This window comes from Hyaena hyaena, unplaced genomic scaffold (assembly GCF_003009895.1).
Source record: "Hyaena hyaena isolate Hyena2069 unplaced genomic scaffold, ASM300989v1 scaffold_35, whole genome shotgun sequence".
NCBI classification, from domain to species: domain Eukaryota; kingdom Metazoa; phylum Chordata; class Mammalia; order Carnivora; family Hyaenidae; genus Hyaena; species Hyaena hyaena.
The window spans coordinates 4049669-4076809 of NW_024080667.1; the positions used below are offsets into that span (position 1 = coordinate 4049669).

Sequence of the window (27141 nt, forward strand, 5' to 3'; positions counted from 1 at the left end):
CAGAGGCCCCGGGTGGAGAGATCTCAGGGAGGAGAAAGATTCGGACTCTTCCTCGCACTCTCCCCGCTGCCTGGAGTCTGAGCCTGGCGCTGGCTTTTTTCTCCTGATCTGCTAGGGAAGGCATTTCCCCTGCAAGCCCAGGGCAAGGGGGACGTGCTTTTGTTCATGGACCGGGCAAGTTTCGGGAGAAGAGGGGGGGTCGGGAGAAGAGGGGGGGTCGGGAGAAGAGGGAGTCTTCCTCACTACCTCCCCCCTTGGAGTTCTCTTGGAGACTGTGTCTTCGGAGGGGGGGGGGGGGGGGGGGTCTTGGAGGAGAGACAGGAATAGAAGAGTCAAGAGCCAGGAAGACTGGCTGGGGAGAAGGAGCTGCCCCCAAACAGGCATTGGGGGAGGCAGCAGGCAGGCAGATGGGAAAGACAGCGGTCCCGCACTCCAGCAAGATCAGCAGCTTTGTGAAAAGTGGGGAAGCGCCCCAAACCTGGAAACTCAGAAAAGAGCACAGTTAGCTCCGATTTCTTTGCAGAGGTTTCTCGAAGCATCTCCCTCCTTGCGTCCTGCGATCTCCCAGCCCAGGTCTCTCCCCGGTTTCCAGTAGGGCCCTCCCAACCTTGAAGATGAACTTCACAGACAAAGCCCGCATCCAAAGACAACACCCAGGGAGGCCCAGCCCCCACTGGCCTGGTGGAGGGGGAAGGTGGGAGGAGGGGCCAGGACAGCCCCTTTGAGAGCAGCCTAGAGCTGGGGAAGGGGCGGGCTATTGACATTCAGGGCCCCTAGTGGAGCCCGGTCCCACAGGGGACAAAAGGGCGAGGGATGAAAGGGAGCGAGCCGGGCCTGGCACCCCGCTGTGTCGGCAGGTCGAGGAGCCTCTGGTCTGCAGCGAGAAGCGACTCTGTGCTGCTAAGGAGCGCCCAGCCCAGAGCCCTGGGACCCCCTGTGGGGGGACCCACTCCTTACTTCACTTTGTAGCAGAAAGGGCTTTAGCTGGACTTCTTTTTTTTTGGGGGGGGGCCACATTGAACTTGAAGTGATCTCTTCCGGTGCTGTACCGCAAGGCAGATACCGTTTCTGAGAAGTACCCGGGAGAGGCGGAAGGAGGTTTGGTTTCATATGGAGAGGCTTGAGGGGCGCGTGTGTGCGGCCGGGGTTTGTCCAGTTCAGTCTATGCAGACACAAAATAGAGAAGTCTGTTCTGAGAAAGAAGGAAAGGGAGAGGACAGGAAGTGTATGCTTTGGGGGAGCCCCCTGACTCCAGGGAGACCGGGTGTTTCAGGAGCTGGGCAGGGCTTACAAAACCAGCTAAGGGACAACTTCGCCCGAGAGAGGATTTCCCTGCGGCACCACCAGGAAGCTCCATATCTCGAAGGGTGTATGAGGAGGAGGCAGAAAGCACAGGCGCTGAGTCGGGAGGGGGGCCGCAGAACTGAAATGGAACCCGTAGGTCTGGTGTCAAGAAAGCCCGGCAGTTTTTGAGGGACAGCGGGTATGTCGGGCGCCGGGACTGTGGGCTGGGTGGCTGTGTCAGCGCATGTGACTCTCCGCACGGTCCCATGGACCTCTGGATCATTGTGCCCTGGGTCGTGCTCTGTGCAACTGCGATTCCGTGTGGATGTGTGAGGTGATTGTACGTGGGTATGAATGGGCCGAGCGGCAGTGGGGATGAGAGAGGGCTGCCTGTCCCTCTGGGGACAAGTCATATCAGCTCCCTGAGTACCTGAGCCAGTAGGCAGGCATCCCGGTGGACCCCCCCACCCCCCACCGTGGGAGCCTCTCCTCTCTCCCCCAGGCCCCAGCCATCAGTTTCATGGTCAAGTTAAAGGTGAAAAGACCTCCTAATCTCTACCCAAGTTGGCCAGGTGGAGAGAGGCAGAGACGCCTCAAAGAGCAGATCAAGGCGAGAGGTGCACACCCACAAACTTTGTTTGGGTTTCTCGCTCTTGACAAATGCTTTCTCCGGGGGTTGCCCCTCTCATGGCGGGGAGCCTTGGAAGAAGGGGTTTAAGAGCTCTCCTCTTTAAGCACTAAAGACAGATTCCTCCCTGAGTCCGTTTTTCCCTATCGTCCGCTTGGCATTTAATAATGTTAAGACTTATTAGAGCTGGTAATGAAAACTGGGACTCCTGAATAGGAAACTGTGTTGGAGAGGGGTGTAATAGCTTCCAGGCATGGTAAGAAACTATTTATCCGCAATCAGTCCTCACTCTCAGAGTTTGAAGCACAAACGTTAAGTTGAAGGGTTTTAAAGCAGATTAAATTGAGCTTTTATTTCTGTGCACTTTCATCTCTGAACAGCTCACTCCTGCTCCCCTTGGGCTGATATTCATGAGGCTGTTCATATTTTTTTTTTTTTTTTGCTCTTATCCTTGTTAAGTCTGAGTTATTAGGATTGTTGGTTGTGAGAATTTCAGACCGCTGCATAGAGGGGCTCCGGCCATGCTCTGCTCACCTGGAGAGGGAAACCGACGGCTCCTTGCCCTCATCCACTTGGACCCTCTTCTCCTCAGCCCTTCTCCGGGGATCAGGGGAGAGACAGGCCCAGAGACCCGACCCGGAAATAATTGAGGAGGGACGGAGAAGAAAAGATTTTCCTAGCTTGAGCCCAGGGAGACTCTTGTGGGAAATTTGATAGGGGTTTGCAAAAAAAAAAAAGTCAAACCATTTCTCTGTGGGAGCGAACGGAGTCAGTGTAAAGAAATAAGCAGAGGTGAAGGGGGAAGCAGTATCGATAGTAATAAGCAAAAAGCACACCAAAACCTCATGCATCTGACAATGCATGAATGTAGGCTGAAACTGACCAGATCAGACGCGGGGCTCCATCGGGCCTCTAGGGTACAGCGCCCAGAGAGGTCACAATTAATATGAAATAAGGAAAGGGGGGGGTGTGAGTCGCAAGATTAAAAGGAAGAGTGTGCATTTTCCTCTGTGGGGAAAAGTGCCATTGTCAAGGTTCGTCGGAGAATTTGCTGACTTCGCCCCGGATTTGAAAGATCATCCGAGGTGGGGGCCGCCCGGGGTGCAAGTGAGGCAGATCTGTGTTTCTTTCCACGTTTCCTTAATTTATTGTTAAAGCCGCAAACGCACAGGTGTGGAGTGGGAAATGACGGAGAAGGATCGGAGAGGAGAGGAGAGCCCGAAGTGTCGGTTTTAGACACTTGTAAAAGGAGGTGGGAAACAATTTAATTTGGCAGCGCGGATAGCAGCTAATGCGGTTTTCGGTCGTTCGCTACAGTGAAGGAAGCTGTTTTGATTGTGTGTACAAGGACCTGCCAAATTTAATTAGGCTCCGGGGGAGCGCATGAATAGGGGAAGGGGGGGCCCGGCTCCCCTCTGCCCACACCGTTTTTTTTTTTTCCTCTTCCCCCGGCTTCACACCTGGAAAGGGCATTGTTTACCGGAGAGGCGAGAGCTGGCGGAGGGAAGGGGAGGAGGCGCAGAGGGAGAGGGGCCTTGGAAGAGGGAGCCGGGGAGGGGACGAAGATAGTCCATTTATCAAGAAACAATCTGCATTGATTTAAACCAACAAGTCCCCTCCTCTGTAAATGTGTGTTTAGAGAAAGGCAATTGACACTCCACCAAATCAGAGGATTACCCCGGGTTGGCAATCTAATCAAACAGCCCAGGCGGGATTTGAGGCTGTTCAGAGTGGGATCAGCTTCGCATAATGGGGGCTCGGAGGAAGATGGGAGGGTGTCAGGCAATTCCCCGGCTTTAGGCTGAGCTCAGTGGTGGATATTCAGTGAGACCAGAGGGAGAGAGGGAGGGGGCGAGGCCTCTGCGCGCCCGGGTGGTGGGGGGATGGGGCGGGGGAAGATCCCGGAGGAGGGGGCTCCCGGCGAGGGGGCGAGCCCGCACTGGGCTGACAAGACTCCCCCTTTCTTCCCTCCATCCCCCCGACCGAAGGAGCGAGAGGGGAAGGAGGGAGCGGAGAGAGCCCAGAACAACAATGAGATAACTATTACAAAGGCAAACACTGGCGCTCGCGCGCGCGCTCGCAGCCCCGGAACCCGCGGTAAATAAACAAAGTCGGCAAACTGTTTGCCAGATAAACTCGTGCCTAAATCGAGTGTGACGGGCAGGGAGAGTCGAGACAGAAGGAGATAAGGTTGGAGGGGGAACGCACGAGCATAATCTAATAGAAGACATTTAGCAAACAAACTTGAAACAAGGACAGGCGAGCGGAGGGTGATTATCCGCCCCAGAGACGAGGGGAGCCTTCGGAGGGCTGGGGGTGCGGTGGAGAGCCCCCCGCCCGGAGCCGCGGAAGAGCCGCGCGGAGGGGGGAGGCCTTTGGGGGTCCGCGGGGAGCCCAGGACAGGGTCCCCGGGGCTCGCAGGGGAAGGGCTCGGCTCCCCGAGTGAGGGTCCCGCGCGCCGCCCCGGAGTCCCCAGGACGCGCTTCTAAACAGGGTGGGGTCCCCCGCGGCCGAGGCGCGCGGGTTTTACGCTCACCTCGGGGCACGCACCGCCACACACTGGCTGTTCCGAGACGTTTGCACCTAAAAGACTCGCGTGCGCCGCGCAGCCGTGAAGGGAATTAGATATTTACCAGTTTGAAATAAGCCTGGCTAAGAAGAAGAAAAAGAAGAAGAAGAGAGAGAGAGACACTGAAAAGATGATGCTGGGGGAAGACTTCAAACGAATTCATCATTTGGAATGGTGGAGGGGAGATTTACCAGACAGTATTGGGAAGTTATTTAGATATTAATAACACATTTTCCTGAGGCGCGACCAGGACCGCCATCTGCGCGGCTCTTGGAGCTATTTGGCTGGGTGAAATGTGGGCGTCTCAAATGTTGGGCAGAGATAACGCAATCAGGCTAACCCTGCTCCTAAGACGCCATCGCCGCGTTAAACCCGGATTAACCTCCCCCCCACCCCCGCCGCCCCCTCCCCTTTCACAGCTTTCCAAATTTTTCGCTGGAATTTACATGGAAGGATTTAAAAGCACATATAACAGTAGCCTTAAAGCAGTAAGGTGATTATTTGGGCTTTTTTTTTTTTTTTAAGAATGCCTTTCTGAAAATGATAGTCGTCACACATTACGTTTCATATAAATAATATGATCTAAAAACATATACATTTTTATACGGGGAGAGAGGGCTGAGCAGAGGAGATTTCCTTCCAGGTTGGCTCTTTCGAATTTCTGTTTGCCATTATCAGGCAAGCTGATGAGGCCTCGTTCCCAGTGGGCCCCGTTGGAAACATGAAATGTACAATCACCTAAAGCCAGACAGAACCCACACCACAGAAGGGACACAGAAGTGCCCGGCGAGGAGAAGCCTTCCTACTGTTAAGAGCACAGAAGAGAAACCCCAAAGGGGAGAGTCTCCAGGGGCTTTGGGTCCTTGAAGGCCATGACTAAGATGGGGGGGCACATTCCAGGAATTCCAGGAAAAATAGCTTGTCTCCTACTCGCATCCCAGACTAATGAGGTAATTAGGAAACCCAGTTGGGGATGGGGATAAGAGGAGATTGGAAGGTGGGGATACCCCCCTCAGTTTTTACTGTCTTAGGCCCTCCCTCCCCCCTCCTCCCCCCAACTCTGGCTGAAAGAGGAAAAGGTGGAAATAGGGTCAGCGCTTTCTGACCTGCTCGGGAGCGATTGGCCCCGGCTGGGGTCGGACAGGGGGAGGGAGGGAACTTGCCTTCCCAAATCGAATCAAGGCAGAACGGTGACCTAAGGGGGAAACTTCGCCATTAGTAGATAGATCTCTCCAAAACTTCAAACAAAGTGGGGTGGGGGTGGGGGGAAGGGAGCCGTGAAGCTGGGTAGGCAGAGGCCAGGCTGGGGAAGGGGTCCGCAGAAAGCTCAGGGGGGACCAGGAGCCTGCGAAGGGGAGGGGCCTGGAGGAGGAAGAGAAAGGGTCGAGGGCAAAGGGGAGGTGGGGGCCAAAGGAAGGGGTGTAGGGAAGGGGATGCCAAAGGGGGGTCGGCTGCACTTGGAACTTCAGCCCCGGGGAGGGGGCGGAGAAGAGGCAAGGCTTCGCGGCGCTGCGGCCCGGGGAGGGATGAGGGCGAGTTGCGTGCTCCCCCAGTCGTGCATCCATGAGGCCCCCAGGGCATTCTGAGGTGCCTCGGATGCTCCAGCCCGACCCTCGGTTGGGCACCTGAATGAGGGCGGGTCTCCAGGAGCCGCAGAGCCCCGCCAGCTTGCTGCAGAAGGATCGGCACCATTTCTCGGAGACTGCGGGTCACCCAATGGGCCCAGATTTGTTCGCCCGGGCCCTGGCTGTGCGCTGGGCCTGCGCCCAGGTCGATACCAAGGGAGGGGTGAGCAGAGACCGGGGAGACACAGAGGCACAGAGGGGGAACGAGTGAGTGTCAGAGTGGAGGAGAACAGCAACGGGAGGCGGGGGGAAGGGAGAGAGAGCGAACGCTGCGCGCTAGAAAATTAAGAGTGAGAAAGACGGAGCGGGAGAAGAGAACCTGCCCGGAGTGTCTGAGGACGCTGAGAAATGCAGAGGGACTGGAGGAGGCGCGGAGCGGCAGGAAGAAAGACAAAGGGACGCAGAGCCCCTGGAAGGCTGGCCTGGGACGGGCGGGTCGGGGGGAACCGCAGGACCGGAGGCCGCCCGCGGCAGAGCGCGGGCGGAGAGGCCAGCGCGCAAAGCCGGGCGGCGGCGGGAGGCGGGCGAGCCGCTGTCGTCCTTTTGATCCTCGGCGGCTTCCCCTTATCAGAAGCGCTTTCGGTGACACTGCCACAAAGGCAGTTCATCATATTACAGAGCGGCCCGGCGGCTCGCTGAGATCCCGCCGCTTAATTAGAGGCGAGCGAGTCGGGCCGGCAGAGCGGGTGGGAGACCGACCCCGAGGCGGGGGCCTGGGCTCGGCGCTCTGACTCGGGGCGCTGAGAAGGGGCCGACCGGAGAGCCTGGCCCAGTCGGGACTAGGAACAAGGACATGGTGGGGGGGGGGGCGGGAAGAGCCCTTATTCAGAGCGCTGCTACATAAACAGGCCTGCCGGGGGGTTCACTGCCTGCAGAGTGAGGCCCGCTGCCTTCCGGATTTCAGCAGCCACCCCTTCTAAGTTCTCAGCTTTGGGGAGGGGACGGTGCGGGCAGCATCCGCGCTGCCTGCCTTCCCACGCTGCAGACTGGAGGGTGAGAGGGTGAGTAGAGGTGGCGTTAGGAGGCTGCAGAGCTGAAGGCTTCCTGCTGCTCTGGGCCCATTCACACCCACAGGTTCCCAGCGGCTGAGGGCCAGATTCCCTCCTCCTGCGGCTTGTCCTGTCTCCAAATGGCCCCAGCTGCGCCAGGCAGGAGGCATCAGGAGGGGCAGAGTGCGTAGTGGTGGGCCCTGGGAAGGAAGGGTGCTAGAGTGTCCATCCTGTCCCCAACTCACGAGAGTGTAACCTTGGACAACTTGCTCAGTCTCTCTGGGTCTCAGTCAGCTCCCATGAAAGCCAGAGAACTAGACCCAAGTCAGATTCTTGCCCCTTTGGGGGGGGGACCTAGAACCCCCTTAAGAGTTAGATAAAACCCAAGAAACTGGCCAACCACACAAGTTCATACAGAGCTTCAGGGGGCCAGTATAAAGGGGTCTCTGGGCCCCTGGAGGCCACGGCCCATTAGGAACTTCACACGTGGGAGTTTCCTGGTGACTTCAGTATTCTCCAGGGAGCCTCTCATTCCAGGGACAGGAGCCCCTGAGCCCGGGGTGAGGAGACGGAATTGGAGGAGGGATGTTAAGGCCAGAGACTGCCCTCTGTCTGGCCCTTGCCGCTTCTGCCCATTTTCCAAAACAGGCAGCGGGGCCCACCCACTACCCCCACTCGGTTGTTGGAAGGGTCCTTTCTGAGGTTGAAATAAGCGCAAATGCTGCGTTCCCCTTTTCTGTCTTAGAAAGAGAGAGGAAGGGAGGGAGGAAGGGAGGAAAGGAAAGGAGAAGAAGGGAAAGGAAGCGAAGAAAGGAAGAAAAAGAAAGAGAAAAAGGAAGGAAGAAAGAAAAAGGAAGAAAGGAAGAGAGAGGAAGGAAGAGAAAGAAAGAAAGAAAGAAAGAAAATTTGTTTCAGAAGGGGAATTTCTTCAATCTGTAAAATTTTATTGAGCACCTACTGTGTGCCAGGCATTGTGATAAGTGCCCAGGAGCATCTGAGACACCAAGAAGTTCTCTGCCTTCAGAGAGTTTTGAGCCAGACAGAAAATAAACAAGCCTACCACGCATAGACGTGCCCCATTGCATGTGCGCGTGCCTGTGATTACCTGGATCTCTGTGTGCACCTCGGCCCCCTTGCCAGGCTGCCTGTGTGTGTGTTTGTGTGTGTGTGTGTGCATGCACACATGCCTGCACGCCTCAACATGATGTGTTTGGGGGCTGGGCTGGATTCGGCAGGCAGCCCCCAACCTGACTTGGGGAGTCGTAGGCCTGGAAGACAGGGCTCCCGAGCCTCTCGCCTTCACTGTGCTCTTTGTCTGAGAAAAGATCAAACAGCCCCTCGGATGGGACAGAAAAGGAGAAGTAGCTTGGAAAACTCCACCCTGAACTTTTCTGGGGTCTTTTCGTGGGATCCAGCCCCAGCAGTGGCCGTCTTTCTGCAGGAGCCTCCCACAGTCCCCAGCCTCTGTGGGGTAACAGGTGGAGAGGGTCCACTCCTGGACGCGGGCTCAAATGACAGTTGTGGGTCTGTAGGTGACAGGGAATGTGGAGAGCAGACAGCCTTTGGGGAAGCTTTGCGGGATGTCCTGTGTCTCGGTCGCGCCGAGATTGTGTGTCTGGGATCAAGCGCTCCAGTCCTCCGGAAGCTTGTCCCACAGCCTGCGTCAGATTTATCGGGGCTGCACAAAAATCAGGTTCAGAGTTCCTCTCCAGAGCAACAACTTTGGGGTTGGCAGGGGCCAGGGGGAGTTCTAAGGAAGCTTCTGGAACTCTGTCATTCCCAGTGGAAGCCTGCGGAAGAGCTTCTGTCTCCTGCACTCTATTGTAACCACAGAACCAACTCCAGCTGCTGGTCCAGCAGCAGAAGGAGGAACCTGGAACTTTCCAGCCTGATTTTGCACTAACCCCTCCCCGCCCTGTATACCCCCTTGCCCCCCACCCCACCCTGTGCGCCTCATCCTTGCAAGTTGTCCGCCTCACCTGGTCTTCTGGAACTTAGATTCACTCTTGGGAGAATCAGCAGCCCAATGGAAAAAAGAAATTACAGTCTGTGTGTGTGTGTGTGTGTGTGTGTGTGTGTTTGTGTGTGTGTGTGTACACACACGTGCACGCCCCGGAGGGAAAAAGCTAGGAGATGCCCCTCTGCTTTCTTCTACTGTTTTTTTGCCCCCTCCATTCTCTTCTTCTGTTTCGGTCCCTCCGGCTGCCTGCAAACGCCACCCCTCCCATCTTCGGTGATGGGGGAAGATTGTGAATTACTGTGCTGGCATTTTAAGGACTTACTGGAGGTGCTGGGAGTGAACCCTAAGAGGCTCTGCAACTTCCTTTCCTCCCTTGAGGGCTGAATTGTGTCCGGATTTCCCTTCAATAGCTTGTGCAGTGGACACCACAAAGTGCAGCCGGTGCCCTCAGGGCTGAGCACCAGGGGCGACGCCCCCCTCCCCAATTGCGCCTTTGCGTCTCCCTGCTAAACACAAACAAACACACACCATCTTCCCTCCTGGCTTGTGGCAGGTCTGAATGCTGGGAGCTCATCATCTGCTGCAGAGCCCAGCCTCAGCTTCCCCATCTGATTAGTGGGGAGGTCAGCCCGTCTCCACCTCCCGGGACAGGAGGAAATAGGGCCAGAATGCTCCTCGGAAACTGGTCAGCAGGTCCGAGGAGGGGGAGACGGAGGCTCCAGGGGTTTCTCCTCCCCTGGCTGACCCCTCCCCCCCTCGGGGAGGCGCAGTCCTCGCTCGCGCCTCAATGGCCACTTTAGAAATACAAACAACTTTAGAAATAAAGTAACCAAACCCCCGAAAGGGGCTTTGAAGGGGCGAATGCCTGGTGGCGCTTTACTATGGTGTGGGCCGAGGCCCGGCCTAATCCCGCTTTCATTTTCACCGACGGCCGCGGGGGAAGCGCTCCCGGCCTCCCGGCCCCTCAGGAGGCTGATTAGGCCACAAAGAGCCCCCATTATCCCGAGAAGAAAACCGGGGGCGGCGCGGGGCGCGCGGAGCGGGGGCGGCGCGCGGGGCGGGGGGAGCGGGCTGCCCGCGCCGGGCTATTGACTTAGTGGATGAAGTCAAGAGCGGGCTCGCTGGGAGCCCTGCGGGGGAGGGGGAGGGGGCGATGGGAGGGGAGCGGGGGAAGGGGCGGGGAGACGGCACAAAACCCCACAACAAAACCTCGGCTCCGGGCGAGGGAAGAGGGAAGCTGGCGGTGGAGGGCTTGGTCCTTGGGCTTGTGCTGGGTCAGCTGCCTGGGGCCGGCGAGCCGCTGAGCAGGATGTGGGGCGAAGGAGTTAGGCCCGCCTGCCAGGGAGTCTCTGGCTTTCTTGGGAGCCGGAGAGGAGAAAGTTACCCCCGCCAGGCTGGTCTCTCTGTCGCTAAGTGTTGCGGTGGCTTGGGCTTGAGGCTCTGGCTCTCAGCCCTTCCTTCCTCCATGAACCAGGTCTCCAAAGTCGTCCCCTGCTGTGGCCACCTGCGGGCCTGTGATCAGGGACATCTGGTGGGCAGAGGCCACTCCTAAGATGCTCTAGAAAAGGTTGGGGCCTCAGGAAGGAGGGGCATGAAGGAGAAAGAAAAGCCCTCTCCCCAGAGGGAAAGATCTGGGTAACTGAGTGAGGTGTCCTTAGAGCCGCAGGGTCCCCATCTGCAAAACCGTGCCTTAGGAAGAGTCAGAGAAACAATTACAGACACTGCAGGACAAATTAGGATACCAGATAAACAGAACTCTCCAGTCCCTTCCACCTCTTGCCCTCCAAGGCCGCTCCCCTATGGCTTGAGAAAGAACAGGGACAGTAAATCCAGAAGCCATAGCCACATTTGACTGGGGTGGGGTCGGGGCAAGTGCTGAGCCTGTGTGAATGAATGGCATCCTTCCTGACCTAAAAGAAATAAGTGGGCCCACAATTCAACAGAAGTTGGGGGGGGACAAACGGGGACCCCCCCCCGGCCTTGGTGGGCAGGTTGGGAGAGTCAGGGTGAGGCCCTATTTGGTGATGGAAGGAGATGGTAGAAACAGCCTCCGGGTGTGGAGGAAGCACGTGAGGGTCTGTGACACAGTCCCCCAATCACATCTTCTCCCCAAGAATAGCTGTCCCCCAATCCGTTGAAATAGGGGAGGTCTGTACACTGACTGGAATGGCTTGGAAGGGCCCTGAAGGCATCTTGGCTCTTCCATTCATCAACAACTGCCTGTTAAGTCTTACTTCCTGTGGGCTGGGCTGGGGGGGGGGGGTCATACCCCCAGAGCCCAGGTGGTGGGGCTTCTCCAGGCTGAGCTAAGGAGTTGGGACTTGGTCCAAGGGCAGCGGGGAGCCAAGGAAGGGACTTCAGCAGGGAGTACTGAGCCTGTGACCTGCTCCAAGGACAATGACAGGGACCAGGCTGAGATCCCAAAGCGTGAGTTGGAGTTGAACAGGCCTTCGAGCTCATCTGGTCATTTTACAGATGGAAAAGCTGAGGTTCAGAGAGTGTGGCATGAGTTGAGGCCAAAGGAGTCCGTCACCAAAGGTTTGATGTGCAATATGTGCTTTTTTTTTTTTAAGCTCCATTTCACAGAGGGGGACACTGAGGCTCAGAGAGATTAGCTCAAGGAAGTAGAGAGAGGAAGGTTTTCTCCTATAGGGTCTACAGGACCTTGAGACCTTCGCCCCCAGAGGCCTGAAGGGCACAAGTCTGGCTCTTCTGGTCCCATCGGGATCCTTGCAAGCCTCCAGCCCCTTGCTCCCATTCTTCAAAAACCCTAGATCGAGGCCCAGGGGAGACTGTGGCTCCAGCCAATACCCCCCACTGCCACCTACACTCCCAGCACCCACGAGCACCTTCTGGGATCTGAGACTTGACAGAGGTCCCAGACTCGGCCATCTTCCCTGGGAAGAGTCCTGTTAGTAGCGAGGAAAAAGGAATGTCTTGGAGAAAGACAGAGAGAAAGTAGCTGCAGTATGGCATCTGGGCTTGGAACTCAGATCCCTGGTGAACGGCCCCCACGGACAGGCTTCGGCACCAACTGCTGCGTGACCCTGAACAAGCCACTCAGCTTCTCTGGTCCTTCCCCCATTGACTGAACAATGGCATAATCAGCCTAGTGGTTTTCAAAGTGAGTTCTGTGGAGCCTTGGGGTTCCGAGCAGGAGCTTCAAGGTGACTGATACCCTGGGCACATACGCACCAGAGGGGAGGAAGTCAGAAACCGGTGTGTTCCCCACTGAAGGAGGGATTCAGATGAGGCAGGGCTGTGTCCCAGGGCCTGGAGTACCTCCAGTGAGGCTACTCTGGAGTAGGGGGAGAGGGGGAGTAGCTGTGTTTACAGCCGGAATCAGGGCCCCGGGCTGTGGTTATTGGTCTTCAGAGATAAGCTGATATTGCTTATCTGGTGACAAATGATTCCACTCCTCTTCTATTCCCTTGATTAGGGAACTTTCTCTCCTGGCTGGGAGGTCTCTTTGAGAGAACAGGCGTGGCCAGTCTTCAGACACTGGGCGGGGTGGAAGGGGTGGGGGGGTGGTCTACCTTTTGAGTGCTTGCCCAGCTTGCTCTGTGACCAGGGGGGACAGTTACCCTCTCTGTGCTTCACTGGAGGGGGGTGGGGGAGGGGTGCTGGTGGTGTGGCTGGGCTGCAGTGCCTTCCTGGCTTGGTCCCGGAAGGAGGATTCAGGGCCGAGTGTGGGACGTGGAAGGATCCAATGAGGCAGAAAGACAGAAGGCCGTGTCGTGTTGTCACCCAGGTGCTTTGGCAAAGTGTGCACACAGGAGCCCCTTCTTGACTTGGGACATCCGAGAGGCAGGGCTGTTTGCGTGAGCTACTTGGGGTCCTTCTGATGGCCGTGCAGGCTGAGAGTCACTGGTCTACTGCAGCACGGTGTTGTATAGATGGAGAAACTGAGGCCCAGAGAGGGGAAGAAACATGTTCCTTGTTACACAGCAAATCAGGAACAGAGTCAGAACAGGGACCCCAGTCTCCAGACTTTTAAACCTTGGATGGAACATACTTCTAAAGTCACTGGGTCCTTCACGTTTTATTGCTGTCACCTGCCCCTGCTAAGGGTCCTGGTCAGCAAGGGCATCAGGCTGGGGGCACAAGGGGGCTGTCGAGGCAAGCCCCCTGCCTGTCTTGCGGTGCCACTCCTGCCCACACCATGAGCATGAACATGGCCTCCCAGACCCTCCCTTTCATCTCAGCTCTGGGCCTCCCCCCCGCCCCCCACCTCCACTGCCAGTCCCCTGGGCGAGCTGCTCGCCTCTCTGAGCCTTGATCTTCTCACCCGTCCAATGGGGATAAAATCCACAACAGGAGCACAGGTTGAAACAGAAAAGGTGGCTGGCACATAAGGAACGTGTGTTCAAAATGAGGTGGAAAAGCCTGAAAGCAATTCGTGCAGGACAAATGACCCGTGGAGATTTCTCAGATAAGAATTTCCCAAGTCAAATGCAGATTGTTTTATGGGGGGCAGAGGGGGAAGGGCTCTAAAACACGTATGCATATTTTTTCCTAAAGATTTGTTACGAAAGTAATACGTACTTGCCCAGTTTCAAGTGATAAAAAAGCAGACAAAATTAAAATGGAGAATCCTTGGGGCGCCTGGGTGGCTTAGTTGGTTAAGCGTCTGACTTTCATTTAGGTCATGATCTCGCGGTTCGTGGGTTCGAGCCCCGCGTCGGGCTCTGTGCTGACTGCCAGCTCAGAGCCTGGAGCCTGTTTCAGTCTGTGACTCCCTCTCTCTCTGACCCTCCTCTGCTCACGCTGTCTCTCTCTCNCCTGGAGCCTGTTTCAGTCTGTGACTCCCTCTCTCTCTGACCCTCCTCTGCTCACGCTGTCTCTCTCTCTCTCTCTCCTAGAAATAAATAAAAATATTTTTAAAAAAATGGAGAATCCTTCTCCTTCCCCCAAGATGATCTTGTTAAGTTTGGGGGTGTAGCTGTCGGCATGTATGTCTCTACATCTGTATCTGTGTGTATGAGTCCGTCTGTCCGTCCATCTAGAGCTATAGAGTTAAAATAAAATGGCATCACAGCAACTGAAGCCGGGGGCTGTAGAGGCTTCGGGGGTGAGCGTGAGACCCTAGAATTGAATCCCAGTTGGGGATGTGTATGTTCGTGTGCATTTCCCTCCCTGGTGAGGGATCTTTCGATTTCCTGGGTCTCCAGGGCTCAGGGTCCGCAAAAGGTTAAGCGTCTCGAGGCAGGAGATTTGCAGGTGTCTGTGCTCTTTAAGGAGGGGCAGCAGAGGTCCACCCCCGCCCCTCCCCTTGGCCCCCTCAGTGCCTCTGCCTCCCCCTTTCTCTCATGCACCTGCCCTGGCTTCCGGCCTCCTCTGCTTCAAAGCGAGCTCGAGGCAGGCTAGGCTTTACCTGCCTCATCTCTGAAAGGGGAAGTGGCATTTCAGGCACTTAATTAGACCCAGGACAAGAATAGAGGCTGGCTGTCTGGTCAGGCCAGGGGGGATTGTTGGGGGGATTAGCACCCAGGTAAACTCATCAGGGCTCACCGGCCTCTTGGCAGGAAGCCACAAGAGAATCCCAGACCCGCGGTGGAAAGGCTGGGCCAGCAGCTGGGAATCACATTCCCGAGGGGGGGCGACAGTGTGTATCTGTGTGTGTTTGCGCGTGTGCACGTGTGCACATGCATGTGCAGGGGGGGCAGGGTGTGGGAGGAGAAGGAGGCCCCTCCACCTGCGACCTCCACCATCTTTCTTCCCCTCCCCCGCCCCTCGTGCCCGGGGAAGGTGGAGCTACAACTCCCATCTCATTCCCACAGCAGCAACGTGCTGAGCACCTACTACGTGCCAGCACCCGTTCTAGGGGCTGGAGGTACAGCCTCGGGATGCACGAGGCCCTGGCTCTGCGGGAGCTCACGCCCGGGGCACAAGGAGGCACCAAGCAGGTCCATAAAACAGGGAAGACTCTGAAGGTGGACCAGGATTTGGAGAACATAAAGCAGAGTAATAGAGAGGGGCTGCCTGGGGAAGTGAGGGGTGATCACGGAGGCCCGCCCCAGGGAGGTGATAGTCGATCCGAGACAAGCAGCAACCGTTTATTAATCACCTACGACTTAGGAGACTAGCCCGTTGACAGCTGACTGTGTGCCCCGCACTGGGTTAAGCACTTTTGTGCATGCATGATATGCTCCCAAGGGCATCTTAAGGAAGGGCCTATTTATTGAGATGCCCATTTGTAGAGACAAGCATGGGCCTAGGCCCTGTGAGCACAGACGGGCAGGGACATCTCATTGGACACCTGTGCTCTTGATCTGCTCACCTCCTGCTACTCCAGGTCCGGCCAGGTACCCGCCTCGCCCCACCCCTGCCCCACATCGATCTAGCATCCAGATGCAGATGAAAGTGCAATTCAGAGACATTTGCCCAGTTCCCCAGGGTCACCCAGTCAGCAAGTGGCCGAACCAGGCACTGAATCCAGGTGCCACAAACGCTTCCTGCCGTCGCACCCCCGCTTCTTGGCAGGCAACTGACCTTGGGATGCCCTCCACGAATTCACAGTGTCCTGTGTCCCCGGGAAGTGGCTTCCCTATCTCTGGAGCAGAGGGCTTGTTAACTGAAGACCCGGCTGGAGGGCGTCCCCGCGGGTTTTTGCTCACGAGAGCCCTGCCCACATGCATGACTTGTGTTTGGGATTCTGAACGGAGAAATCCCAGTTGGCCTTGGCAGTGAGTGTGTTGGAAGGTAAACGCTGGGATCCACTTGAGGGAGTGCCCCTGCTTGTGTACTCTGTTGTTAACTGTGCTGTGTACGCGTGGCGGTAATGGGCCCTATTTTAGGAGTCGGGGAGGAAGAGAGTGGATGTTGGTGAGATGGGGGAGGTGGCTTTGTCCTCTTCGGATGCTGCACCTGTGGGTATGTCCTTGTGATATGAAGTGTGACGGCTGGGGGTGACCCCGTTCAGGTGTGTGCAATCACGGAGACGTGGGTGTGCCTCTGTCAGTGTTGGGCGGTGGATGCCGCCCAACCCCCCCCCCCCAGGGCTGTCCTTGGAGAATGAGGAATAGGTGTTCTCACGGGGCTAGGTCGGTCCCACCAGGCACAGGTGCGGGTCAGTGTGTTCGCCTGTGTTTTCAATGCATCTGCCCCCATTTTGCAGATGGGAAACTGAGGCTTAGGGAAGCCAAGTCGTCTGCCAGAAATGGCTGAGCCAGGAAGGGAAACTAGGACTGCCTTTCCAGTCCAGCCTTTCCCGCTGCTCCCCCAGGAAAGGTTTAAGTGGCAACAAAAGGTTTAAATGCCAGGGTGAGCCTGGCCGACGCATGGGTAGTCACATGCACGTCCCCCTCCCCGTTCTGGTGGCTCTCGGTCTCTGCCTGTTCCCCGGGCCCCCAGCCCAGCCCTGTTGCACGCAGGCCTTTCTTTCCGGGGATTGCAAACACATCCAAGATGAACACGGCAGCTGGCGGCAGCCCTGAACAATGGCGAGAGCTAGGAAGCGAAGAGGTGGCCGGAGAGGCACGGCAGCCCTGTCCAGAGGGGCGGTTCGCCAGCTCTGCCCACTTGACTCGGAGTGACCCCTCGCCCCACCTCAGCTCCGTGCGCCCAGCTGGAAAGGGAAAACAGGGTCTGTAAAGAAATTCTTCCTGGAAAGATCACTTCTTACAAATCCACCGCCTTGGACCAGAGGTTAGGGGAAACTTAAAGAAGGAGAGGGGCACCGGCTCCCAGGGGGAAATAGCCGATAAACAATCACATGTGAGAGAGAGAGAGAGAGCTGGATGGGGCGGGGGGCGGGGGGGCACTGGAATCCCACTCGGACGCTGGGACCCAGCCCGAGATGCATTGCCTCTCACCCTGTTCTCCTGAACGGATGACAGAACACGACAAAATAAAGAAAACCGACACCCAGGGATGCAATACCTTTCTCCTTCCTGAGTCTCCACTCACCCACTTGCTCCTGGTGCGCGGCAAGGCGCCCGAGAATTTCAAGGGCTACCCGGGCTAGCGGAGGGGAGAAACCCCAGACAGTACTGGGTGAGCTAACTCGCAAGGCTGTGATCATTAGAGCTGAAGAGATGGGGCCCACTTTCAGCCGGGAGGCAGCTCAGGAAAGCCACCTCGGGACTGTGGTGGACCTGTTGCGCGAGGGCCACCTCCCCCGTTAGCCTCCATGGTCACGGGTCTTGTTAACCCCATTTTACAGATGAGGGAACTGAGGCTCAGGGTGCCCAAAGTCAGGACTGGAGACAGAGGCAGAAGGAGTTTGAACCGGGCCCCTCCTGCTTTGGGTCCAGGACTCACGTCAGCCCTGGGGTGAGTCAGGAGGGGCCCGGCAAGGGGAAACCATGTCACGGTGACATCAGCTCCTAGGCCAGAAGCACATAGGCATCCCTTTAGTTTGGGCATCATTTTTATGATTTAATTTTCACTCTGCGATTTCGCCGGTGGGAGCGGGTCAGGTGTGTGTGAGCTCACCCGCAGCCCATTTCTCTGCCAAAAACAAATACTATGTTAAACAAAGACGACGTACTCTCTTCCTGCGGCCAGAGGCCGGTCTCCCTGGATTCCGGTTTCCACGGTTAGAAGCAGGGGCTGCGGCCAGTCCCAGCCCAAGCCTGGGAAGCTTAGAAATGCAGGTGGCGCGTCCCCTCCGCAGATGAAGCCACTTAATTACCACGCAATCAATATGCAAACAAGTGCCAAACTGGGTTTGAATCAAATTTCTCATTGGGGACCCAGTGTGGGAGAGAGTCCAGCAGGAGGGGGTGCGCATCAGGAGTGGGCTGGCAGGGGAGGGGGCCGCGGGCTGCGGAGATGGGCTTCGGCTGGGACCCGGGCACCCGAGGGCCGTCCGGAGGCCCCCGGAGCCCCCAGAGTCTGGCATGGGGCCCGCTCCCAGTGAAGGGAGCCAGGGTCTGTGGCCCAACGCGGGAGGGTTTCCAGACCTGTCAGCCGAAGTCTGGCGGTCTCCACTAATTCATTTGACTCGGAAATCTCAAATTGACCAAGTTCCCCCTCCCCTCTTTAAAACAAACTCATTAAACTTGTCAACACTCATTAAGCCTGTAAAACATTGAACTAGAGCCACTGGGGAGACTCGGAGAGAGGGTGTGCGCGCGCGTGCGTGCGTGCGTGTGCGTGCGCGCGTGTGCCTGGGAGCCCGCACTGCGAAGCCGAACCGGCCCCGCGAGACCCGCCTCTGAGGCTTGGCAGGGGCAGAAGTCAGAGCCATTTGTTCATCTGCTTCCTTCCTCCCGCGGGTGCCTTTCATCCGAGGCGGAACGGTGTGGGGGTCGAGGCACCGTTCCAGAGTCAGACTCCTGTTGGGATCTGCCTCAGCCCCTCCTGCCTGTCTGACGTGGGCCAGCCCCTTCTCCTCTGTGCCTCAGTCTCCCCTGTCTGGCAAATGGGCAGTTTAATTAGGCCCCACCTCACGGGGCTATTGGGGAAAATAATGTGTGTAGAGCGATTGTAGCAATGCCGGGCACCTGCTAAGAGCACTCCCACCGGTGGCTATTTTTACTGGTTGTAGTAGAAGTAGTCGTTTTAGCTCCTGTTATTAAAAGCACCTTCAAATGTAAGAGGTCGCCGAGGAGCAGGTGTGTCAGACACGCGCTTGGAGAGAAGTGACTTAGCACATCCAGAGTCTGCACTAGTGCGGTGTCTGACATTGCAGGGGTGTGGGGCAGGCCTTTCCTTCCCTGGGGTAGGGACTCCCTCCTGCGTCCACCCCACAGCCCCACCCCCCACCGTGCAGCGCAGAATGTGGGGGCCATGTCCAGAGCTCGCTCCTTTGATGAGGCCCATAGGAGCACTTTCCTACAACCCAAAGCAAAGCTGGGGGGGGTGGGGGGTAGGGGGTGAGAGATAAGGGCTTCCAAGAGAGACCCAGGATGCAGGCCCACCCCACCTGAGGATGGGGGTCCCTGTTGGCTTTAGAAGCAGAAGCAAATACCACACCCACCTTGCCCTCAATAAAGAAAAACACAACCGGTTAAAAAAAGGGGAAAAAAACCCCAAAAAATGCCTGATGGGCAGGCACCCAGGTGACCCCAGATCAAAAACAGAAGCTGGAGGGCAGACTCCTGCCTGTCGCTGGCTCTAATACACACTTTCCTTCTAGGGCATTCCTTCTCTCTCCGGCTCCCTACAGCTGGGAATTGAGCCTTCCCCACCTCTGCCGAGGGGACCGGCCCAGAGACCCTTGCTCGGCCCGCTCCAGGGCCCCGATGAATAGCGGTTTTGTCTCGGCCCCCATTTAGGATTTGTGGCTGTAGTTGTGATGTGTTCTTTTTGCCTTTAAAGTGGGGTGTCTACAGGCTTTCTCCCTTTCTCTCTCCCATTCACCTTCTTATTGAGAATGCCTCCTTAAAAAAAAAAAAAAAAAGAAAAAGAAAAAAGAAAAAAAAAAACCCACGCCGGCCTTCTGCTATTTTTCTTCTCTCTCTGAAAATGAGAACATCAGCTATTGAAGTGGATTGATGAACTCTTCCCAAAAGTTTATTAAGGGAAGGTTAGACAAAAGGCCCAAGGCCTGGCGGTAACTGAACAGTCAGTATATATACTGGGCCCTTTTGTCCCCCCAGGGCCGACGCATGAATACCTCTCAATGGCCCTCTTTAGAGTGACAAGATCAAGCCAGACAAGGGCTTGTTAAAAGGAACTTCGAGCTGTTTCTCTTTCCCCAGCCCGGAGTGCTGTCCCCCACTCCTCCTGCATTAATGTGCATCTGCAGCAGCAGGAGGAATAATCGGCTGGAATTCTGTCGGTTTTGTGTGGGTTTTTCTTTTTTCCTAAATACACCCTTCCTTCTCCTCGCCCCTGCCCCCACCCCCCCTCCTCCCCCGCCTTCCCGCCCCGCCCCCCACGCCCAGCAGCCCTGAAGCCATATGTTGTGAGCGCCAGCCTGCTGTGTCTTTGAGGGACCCCGGGGTGGGTGTTTCTGGAGAAGGGCAGAGAATGGGGGTCTCGAGCCTCCGGCCGGTCCCGTCTGGCCTCTCAGTAAAAGGCACGCTCACTGAACACTCTCTGTGTCCCGGGACTGGAGGAGGACTGTGTGTGTGTCATCGCCCCCGCAAGTTATGGCAGGACAGCGAGGTGGGGCGGCCGTGCCTGGGTTGGGGGTGCCGATGGGGCCCTCATGTCAGTGGCTGCGTTCAGCACAGGTTGAGGCCAGACATGCATCTTAGCCCTGGTTGTATGGGGGCTTCTGGACCCACAGGCTGGAGCTTTGTGGGGTGGGGGTGGGGGGACCCACGCGTTCCGATAGGGCAGTCATATGGGAGGGGCCTGGTGCAGGGCGCGCTGGGCACGGAGCTCGAGAGAGATCTGAAGTGCCCCCGGGACAGTCCTTTCTTGTCGATGGAGGCGGAAGGAGAAGGCGGGTGCTGCGGCTCTGATAAGCCCCCGTACCTGCCCTCTAACTGGGATGGAGAGTGCGCGTGCCCGTGTGTGTGAGCGTGTGCGTGCACACGTGTGCATGCATGTGTGAATGTGTAGAGTAAGTACGCAGTGTATGTGTGTGTGCATGTTCATATGTGTGCACGTGAATGTGTGTGCACATGTGCGTGCCTGTGTGAATGTGTGTAAAGTAAGTGCATAGTTACATCTGCATGCACGTGAGTGGGTGCACATCTGAATGTGTGTGTAGAGTAGGTGTGCAGTGTAAGTGTGCACGCGTGTGCACTGCAGAATCACTTTCCCAGTGAGGTGAGCTCCGTTTGTCTGTCTCTGATGGGCAGATTCAAATGTCCTTTGAAGGCATTACACCTGGTACAAGCTGTAAGCAGAGGAGGTGCTCAATGAGTGCTCCGTGTCTAGAACTTTCCTGAGACACATGAGCGGTGGAGGGGAGAGGGATAACCAGGCCTCTGTGAGGGGTGAGGCCTAGCCCCTCTCTCGCCTCCCCTTCCCCTTCTCCTCCTCCCTCTCCCTCCGACCCCACACCTGTCTTCATTTGGGTTCCAAGGAGGCCCAAAAAGGGCATCTCCCTAATGATCTCGGTCGGTCGGAGAACTGGAGGTGCCATTTGCCTTCATTTACCTTCACCTTCTGAATAAACAGGTCGCCCCAGGGCCAAGCCAGGGGTGTTTGCAGCCCTCCTCCCTGCGGCTTCCCCCTGAGGAAAGAGGTGGTGAGGAGGGGAGGGGGCTCAGGCAAGTGGCAGGTAGAAGGAAGATCGCTGCTGCCCCAGAGGCGGGAGCCTGGCCTTGGCCTCTCCAGTGGAGTGGCCCACTGTCCCCGCCCGCCTGGGACTGTCCTGGTTTTAGCGCTGAGAGTGCCGTGTCCCGGGACACCCTCAGTCCTGGGCAAACTAGGTGGTCGGTCATTCTGTTCTCTGGTGTGCAAGGACAGCCCCTTGGACCTGTGAGGCTCAGGTCTGTCACCGCTGAGCTGGGGGCATCCCAGTCCCAGCCTCGCCCCAGCTTTGTTAAATGGCGGGGTGCGCAGGAGAGAGGGGCTCCCCGATGCTTGGAGGCGTTCTCTCAGGGAGGGAAGGCTTGTGGGCGCCGCACCTCGTGCTGGGCTGGGGGTGGGGCGTCCTCCGTGGCTGGACGTGGAGCTTGGGCTGGAGCCCAGGGGAGCCTGGGCAGGGGAGGGGCGGAGGGAGCCTGGCTAACCGAGCTCCAGGCTTGCATCTGCTGCTTGGCGGCCCGGCGGTTCCAGCAGGGGCCACGGAAGTGGTGCCGTCCGGGTCTGGCTGTGCTCAGGACAGAGCGGGTGTCCAGCAGATAGGGATTCCTCCCTTCGCTCCTTCTCTGCGCATCCCCCAGACCCCTTACTTTTTTCTGGCTTGCGGACAGAATTAGAAGGAAGGAAACGGGAAATCCAGATGCGGAATCTATCCAGAGAGACCGAAGGGGGGCGGGGGGAGGAGGGAGGTATGGGGGGGGCGGGGAGGCTACTTAAGAATCACCATGATTTAAGAAATCTGCTTCTCCTCCCTCCCCCCCCTCGTAAGAATTGCTGTTTCATGGATGATTCAAGTCGAACTTCCCCCAAGGAAGGGCCATGACCCCTGACCCCTGTAACCTGTATTTAGCACGTTCAAAAGCCCCTTCTAGCCCCGGAGAGCTGACCTGAGCTGGGACCGAGGCACCCAGGCAGGCAGGGCTATAAACAAGTGGGGCTCCATGGGCTCAGGAATCCTGAGCGAAAAACCAGAAGGGAGCCAGAGATGGGGCCTGGCCGGGCTCTGAGCACATGGCCGAGGAGGGGGTGGGCGCGGCAGGAGGGTGATCAGGAGGCAGAAGGGGTGGGGGGAGAAGGGGCAGCCTCCCCCACTCCCAGATTAGAATGGATTTCCTCTCTTTGACCCTGTTTTCTTACCTGTAAGATGGAGCCAGAGAGACTGTCCCCGCAGGGTTTTTGCAAGGATTTGGGGAATTGCTGTGGGTGGCAGCCACTCAGTAATGCCCGGAACGTACTAGGGCTCAGCAGTGTCAGAGGGGAAAGGGGACAGGAAAAATGTGATCAGCGGGGTGCCCACGCTAGGGGGGCCGCTTGGGGATTTCGGAAGGTTGACATGTTCGTTGGAGGATGAGTCCATCTTTTTGGGACAATAACTACATTCCAGGAGCTGGGCCAAGGTGGACAGCGGCCTGGGAACGTCCTTCCCCGCGGGGCCCCCCATTTGGTGGGAGAGGCAGATAGGAAAACATGTAGCCCCCCTATTCAGGGTGAGGGGTGCTTGGGGTGGAGCCCAGGGGCCGTGGGAGACTCAGGCTTTGGGGTTCAGGAGATGGAAACGCATCTATCTTTATTTCTTCAAACTCACATTTCATCTTTCCAGAAACTTCCTGATCTCTGCTCCCACCTGCCACCCTTGCTCACCCCAAACTTGCCATGGCGTGTGCGCATCTCCTGCGTTAGCCTGTCTCTCTCCCCCCGTCTCCCTGGTGGGCAAGCTGGGGCTGAGGACGGGTCACAGTCTGTCCCCAAGTCTCCTAGATCTTCTGGAAGCCCACATGGGCCTGGGTTCTGCGTCAGCCTAGCTCCTGCCCTCGCTCTGTAACCTCAGGCAAGAGACAGCCTCTCTGAGCCTCACTCTTCTGGTCTGGAAAACAGGGCAAATGACACTTAACTCAGTGCTGGGAAAAGCCAAGCACCTGAGGCTGAGTCCGCACATAGTAGGTACTCAGAGCAGGGGTGCAGGTGCCAGAGGGGGGCCTGGAGCCCGGGCTGGCTTCTGGCTGCTGCTCCTGTGGCCGGGCGGGGCCTTTGAAGCTTAGTGCGGCTCCTTATTACTGCAATTAATTACCCGGGGACAATGGCTCTCAACCCGGCCCTCTGTCCGTGCCTTTGAGTGGCAGGGGGTGGGCGGAGGGCCCCGGGAGGAGGGGGTTCAGCGGCTGCCTGTTTGTTTATGGGCCCAGGAAGCTTTACTGGTTTTACACTCCAGCCTGTTTTGAAATCAAAGAAGGTTTCCAAGGAGGGGGTAGAAGCCAGCCTCCCGGAGCCCAGAGAGCAGCGGCGTTATTTATTTTTTGGTCCCTGGTTGAGCACAGCCTGGTGCTCACAGGTCGACTCCGGGGCTGGACAAGAGGGGTTGGCGCTTTGCCAGGGATGGGGCGGGCGTTCAGGGCCCGGGGGGCAGCCTCTCTTCCGTGGGCTTCCGGTAGACTGGGAGGGCTCTGAATTGGGCGGGGGGTGGGGGGGTCCTGGCTTCCCAAGGCACGAAGCCTGTGATCAGGGCCCTGGCCAAGTCACGGCTCGCCTCCCCTCTCTGAGTTCTGCGATCTTGTCTTCCAGAGGGACCTGACCTCAGCCCCACTACCTCGCAGGATGTGCTGACCGATCTCCAGTGGCGTGATAACACTGGATAACCTCCGCGGGGCCGTGGCGTTTGCTCCTCGTTCCTTCTTTACTCTGTTCGTTCATTCATTCATTCACGCAGTCACTTAGGCTCTTGTCGGGGGCGCCTGGGTGGCTCAGTAGGTTAAACTTAGGCTCTTGCCCTGTGAGAGAGGCCGCAGCTTCAGGTCAGGCTGCCATTCGAAAGAGAAAGCTGATTTCTAACATTCGTTCTTTATTATACAAGAAGGACATGCTTATCGTGGGGGAAAAAAGTCAAATGCTGGAAGGGTAGAGAGAGCAAAAGTTTGTCACTCCCCCACCCCCCACCCTGCGCCCAGTGTTAAATCTCGTGACTCATTTGGGAACCTGATCATCTAGCTCTTTCTCCCCAGGGAAGTGTGCGCACGCGCGCACCCATGTTTATTCTGGCAAAACGGGCTTCGCGGCACACACGGTTCTGGACAGACGTAGTTAACAGCGCGTCAGGGATGTTGCTTTCCGGAGGCTGGTGCAAGAGGCGGCCCCTTCCTGATGCCTCACTGGCAGTGAGTTTTATCAATTGTTTCAGTCGCCGTCAATCTGACTCACCTGTCAAGGTGAGGACAGGTGCGCCTGACCCGTGTCTGTCATGTTCACCTGTTAACTCAGGGAGCCATTGCTGGCCCTGTTTTTTTTTTTAATATTTTTATTTATTTCTAGGAGAGAGAGAGACAGCGTGAGCAGGGGAGGGTCAGAGAGAGAGGGAGAAACAGAATCAGAAACAGGCTCCAGGCTCTGAGCTGGCAGTCAGCACAGAGCCCGACGCGGGGCTCAAACCCACGAACCGCGAGATCATGACCCGAGCGAAAGTCGGACGCTTAACCGACTAAGCCACCCAGGCGCCCCCGTTTGGTTTTCTTAAACGCTACTTTTTTAAAAACTGCTTATTTATTTATTTTGTGACAGATAGAGGCAGCGCGAGCAGGGGAGGGGCAGAGAGACAGGGAGCAAGAGAGAGAGTCCCAAGCGGGCTCTGAGCTGTGCGGCGCACAGAGCCCAACGTGGGGCTCGATTTCACAAACCGTGACATCATGACCCGAGCCCAGATCAAGAGGCGGCTGCCTAACCGATGAGTCACCCAGGCGCCCCGTGGTCCCTGTTTTATAGAGAATGAGACCGAGGCTCAGGGGGGTTGAATGATCACCCCAGGCCCTCCTGCCAGGAAATGGCTGAGCTGGAAGTTGGGTCTGAGTTTGCAGATTCTCACTCTGGAATATTCTGGGATGCATGGAGGTGTTGGCTCCGTCCCAAGATACAAGCCCAGAGGACAGACTCCAGGTGAGAACAGCAGCCCGGCCCTGAGGTGAGACGTTAGCAGCACTGACCTTCTCCCAACAGGCCAGGAGCCCTTAGGTGGCTTTCACGTGAACTTGAAGTGAAGGCCAGCGGTCACCAGCCCATCCAGGACGGGTCCCTTTTCCCCCCGGAGAGAGAACAGAGACACACGGAGACTTGGAAAGCCTGCACCTCCCCCACTGGCAGCCAGAACACGGGGTGCAGTTCTCTCTCCTGATCTGGGATCTTGAAACTCCCAGCTCCCCCAGATCGCGGTACGAAGATGGGCATTTGCGGCAGAGAGAAAGCTGCTCCTATAGCACAGCCTCCTCAGATGTCAGCTCTGGAAGCCTCTCGTCTGACCCTCTCACTTTCACAGATGGAGGGGCAGAGGCCCCAGAAAGGTTAAGTGACTTGCCCAAGGTCACACAGCTAATTAGTGGCAGGGCCTAGACAGATTGCATCTTTTGCTGGAAAGATGATCTTATTCCCCTGGGCAGTGCTGACCTCTCCTCTGGCCCCCACGCTGCTGCCTGGAGCCACATCTGGGTTTTTCCTTCCCAACTGTTGAGAATCTTCTGAACCCAGAGGAGGCCAGGAGGCATAACAAATGGGGAGCTGGTGACCTGGTAAAAGGAAGACAAAGCCTGGGATGGGAGGGGGGGCGGGGCGCTGCTCCCAGGGAGGCAGCCACACTAGAAGTCTGTTTACCACCGTAGCACTGCCCTCCCGCTTGGCCAGCGCTCTACAGTTTACAAAGCTGTCCCCCAAGACTGCGATCCTCACAGTGCCTCTGCGAGGTAGCCTCATCACCCGCATTTTAGTCTTGGGGAAACTGAGGCCCCAGGGGTGACACCGGTAGCTCAGAGTCACACGTAAGCGGTACGGTGTCAAGCCTGGAGGAGGGATGGCTTTGGACTAGCTCGTTCGACGCCCCCATTGTCAAGATGAGGAAGGTGAGGCCCAGAGGAGGGGGGAGCCCAGGGCTCTGTTCCCCTGACACACGCTGTCCCCATAGATACATGTCCAGTGAACCCCAGTTGCTGCAGGGAAGCAGGGTAAAGCAATCCCTTTCCCAGGGAGCAGCGGTGAGTCCAGGCCAGAGACACCGCCCTCTGGTTCCAGCGTCTACACAGTGCGGGAAGGTAGCTGAGCTCCCAGGTCCAGGCAGCTAGACCTAGACACACCCATCCTGGCTCTGCTGTGTGTCATTGGGACAACGGCATCCTCTCTCTGCCCCCCCTTCCTCCTGGGGCCCCCTACAGATGATAGAATGACAGCCTGGTTACCGTAAGTGCTCAATAAATGTGGGGGGGCCAGACTGGGAGGGGTTGAGGTTGACCTGGCTCTCCACCCCGGTGGCCTTGACGACACCCTGTAGCCCGTGTCCTTCTTTGTCTCTGGCCAACACAGTCAACTTATCCTATTTCAAAATAGTTTGGGGGGGGAGGGGGAGGAAGCAGCTAGGTCTTCACCCCAAACCTCAGGCCTCTCTCCACCCCCTGTATGCACCGTGGCCCAGTTGTGATCTAGGGGGGACCCTGAGTGCTCCAGCCGGTGGGGGCCTCATGGCTCTCCAGAGAAGAAGCTGTTGGGGGAGCTAGTGGCCCAGGTGAGCACACCTGCACCTACCACATTCTCTCTAATAGCTGCCCAGTAAGTGCCCCTCCCCCACCCAGTGCCCGCAGGTGACCCTGGGACAGGCTTTGGGGTGGGGGAAGGGGCCGGTGGGAGCAGAGGTGACTGCAGAAGGCATCTGGCCGATCCTGGAGCCCAGACACCTCCCCGTTCACTCCCTGGCAAAGTCCTCGGGGGTTCAGCCCTTCACCCAGGTGCTACATGGCTGCGTTCCACCTGAAGACAGGCTTTGAAAGTCAATTATTTGAAACGAGGGAAGCCAAGGCCTCAAGGGCCTCTCAGAGCAAACAAGCTTTTGGCACGTTTGGAGAAAAGGAAACAGGATTGAATTTCCCCTCCGACTCACCTGGGGAGATATTCAGACTGCTTGATGCAGG

The 27141-nt window shown here is 57.1% G+C and overlaps 1 protein-coding gene across 2 annotated transcripts in view; it reads left to right on the forward strand.

The window, feature by feature from the left end:
* The window catches only part of PAX7 (paired box 7), a 96051-nt gene that overhangs the window by 5282 nt on the left and 63628 nt on the right, over positions 1-27141 (forward strand). The gene's annotated exons all lie outside the window — the stretch shown is intronic.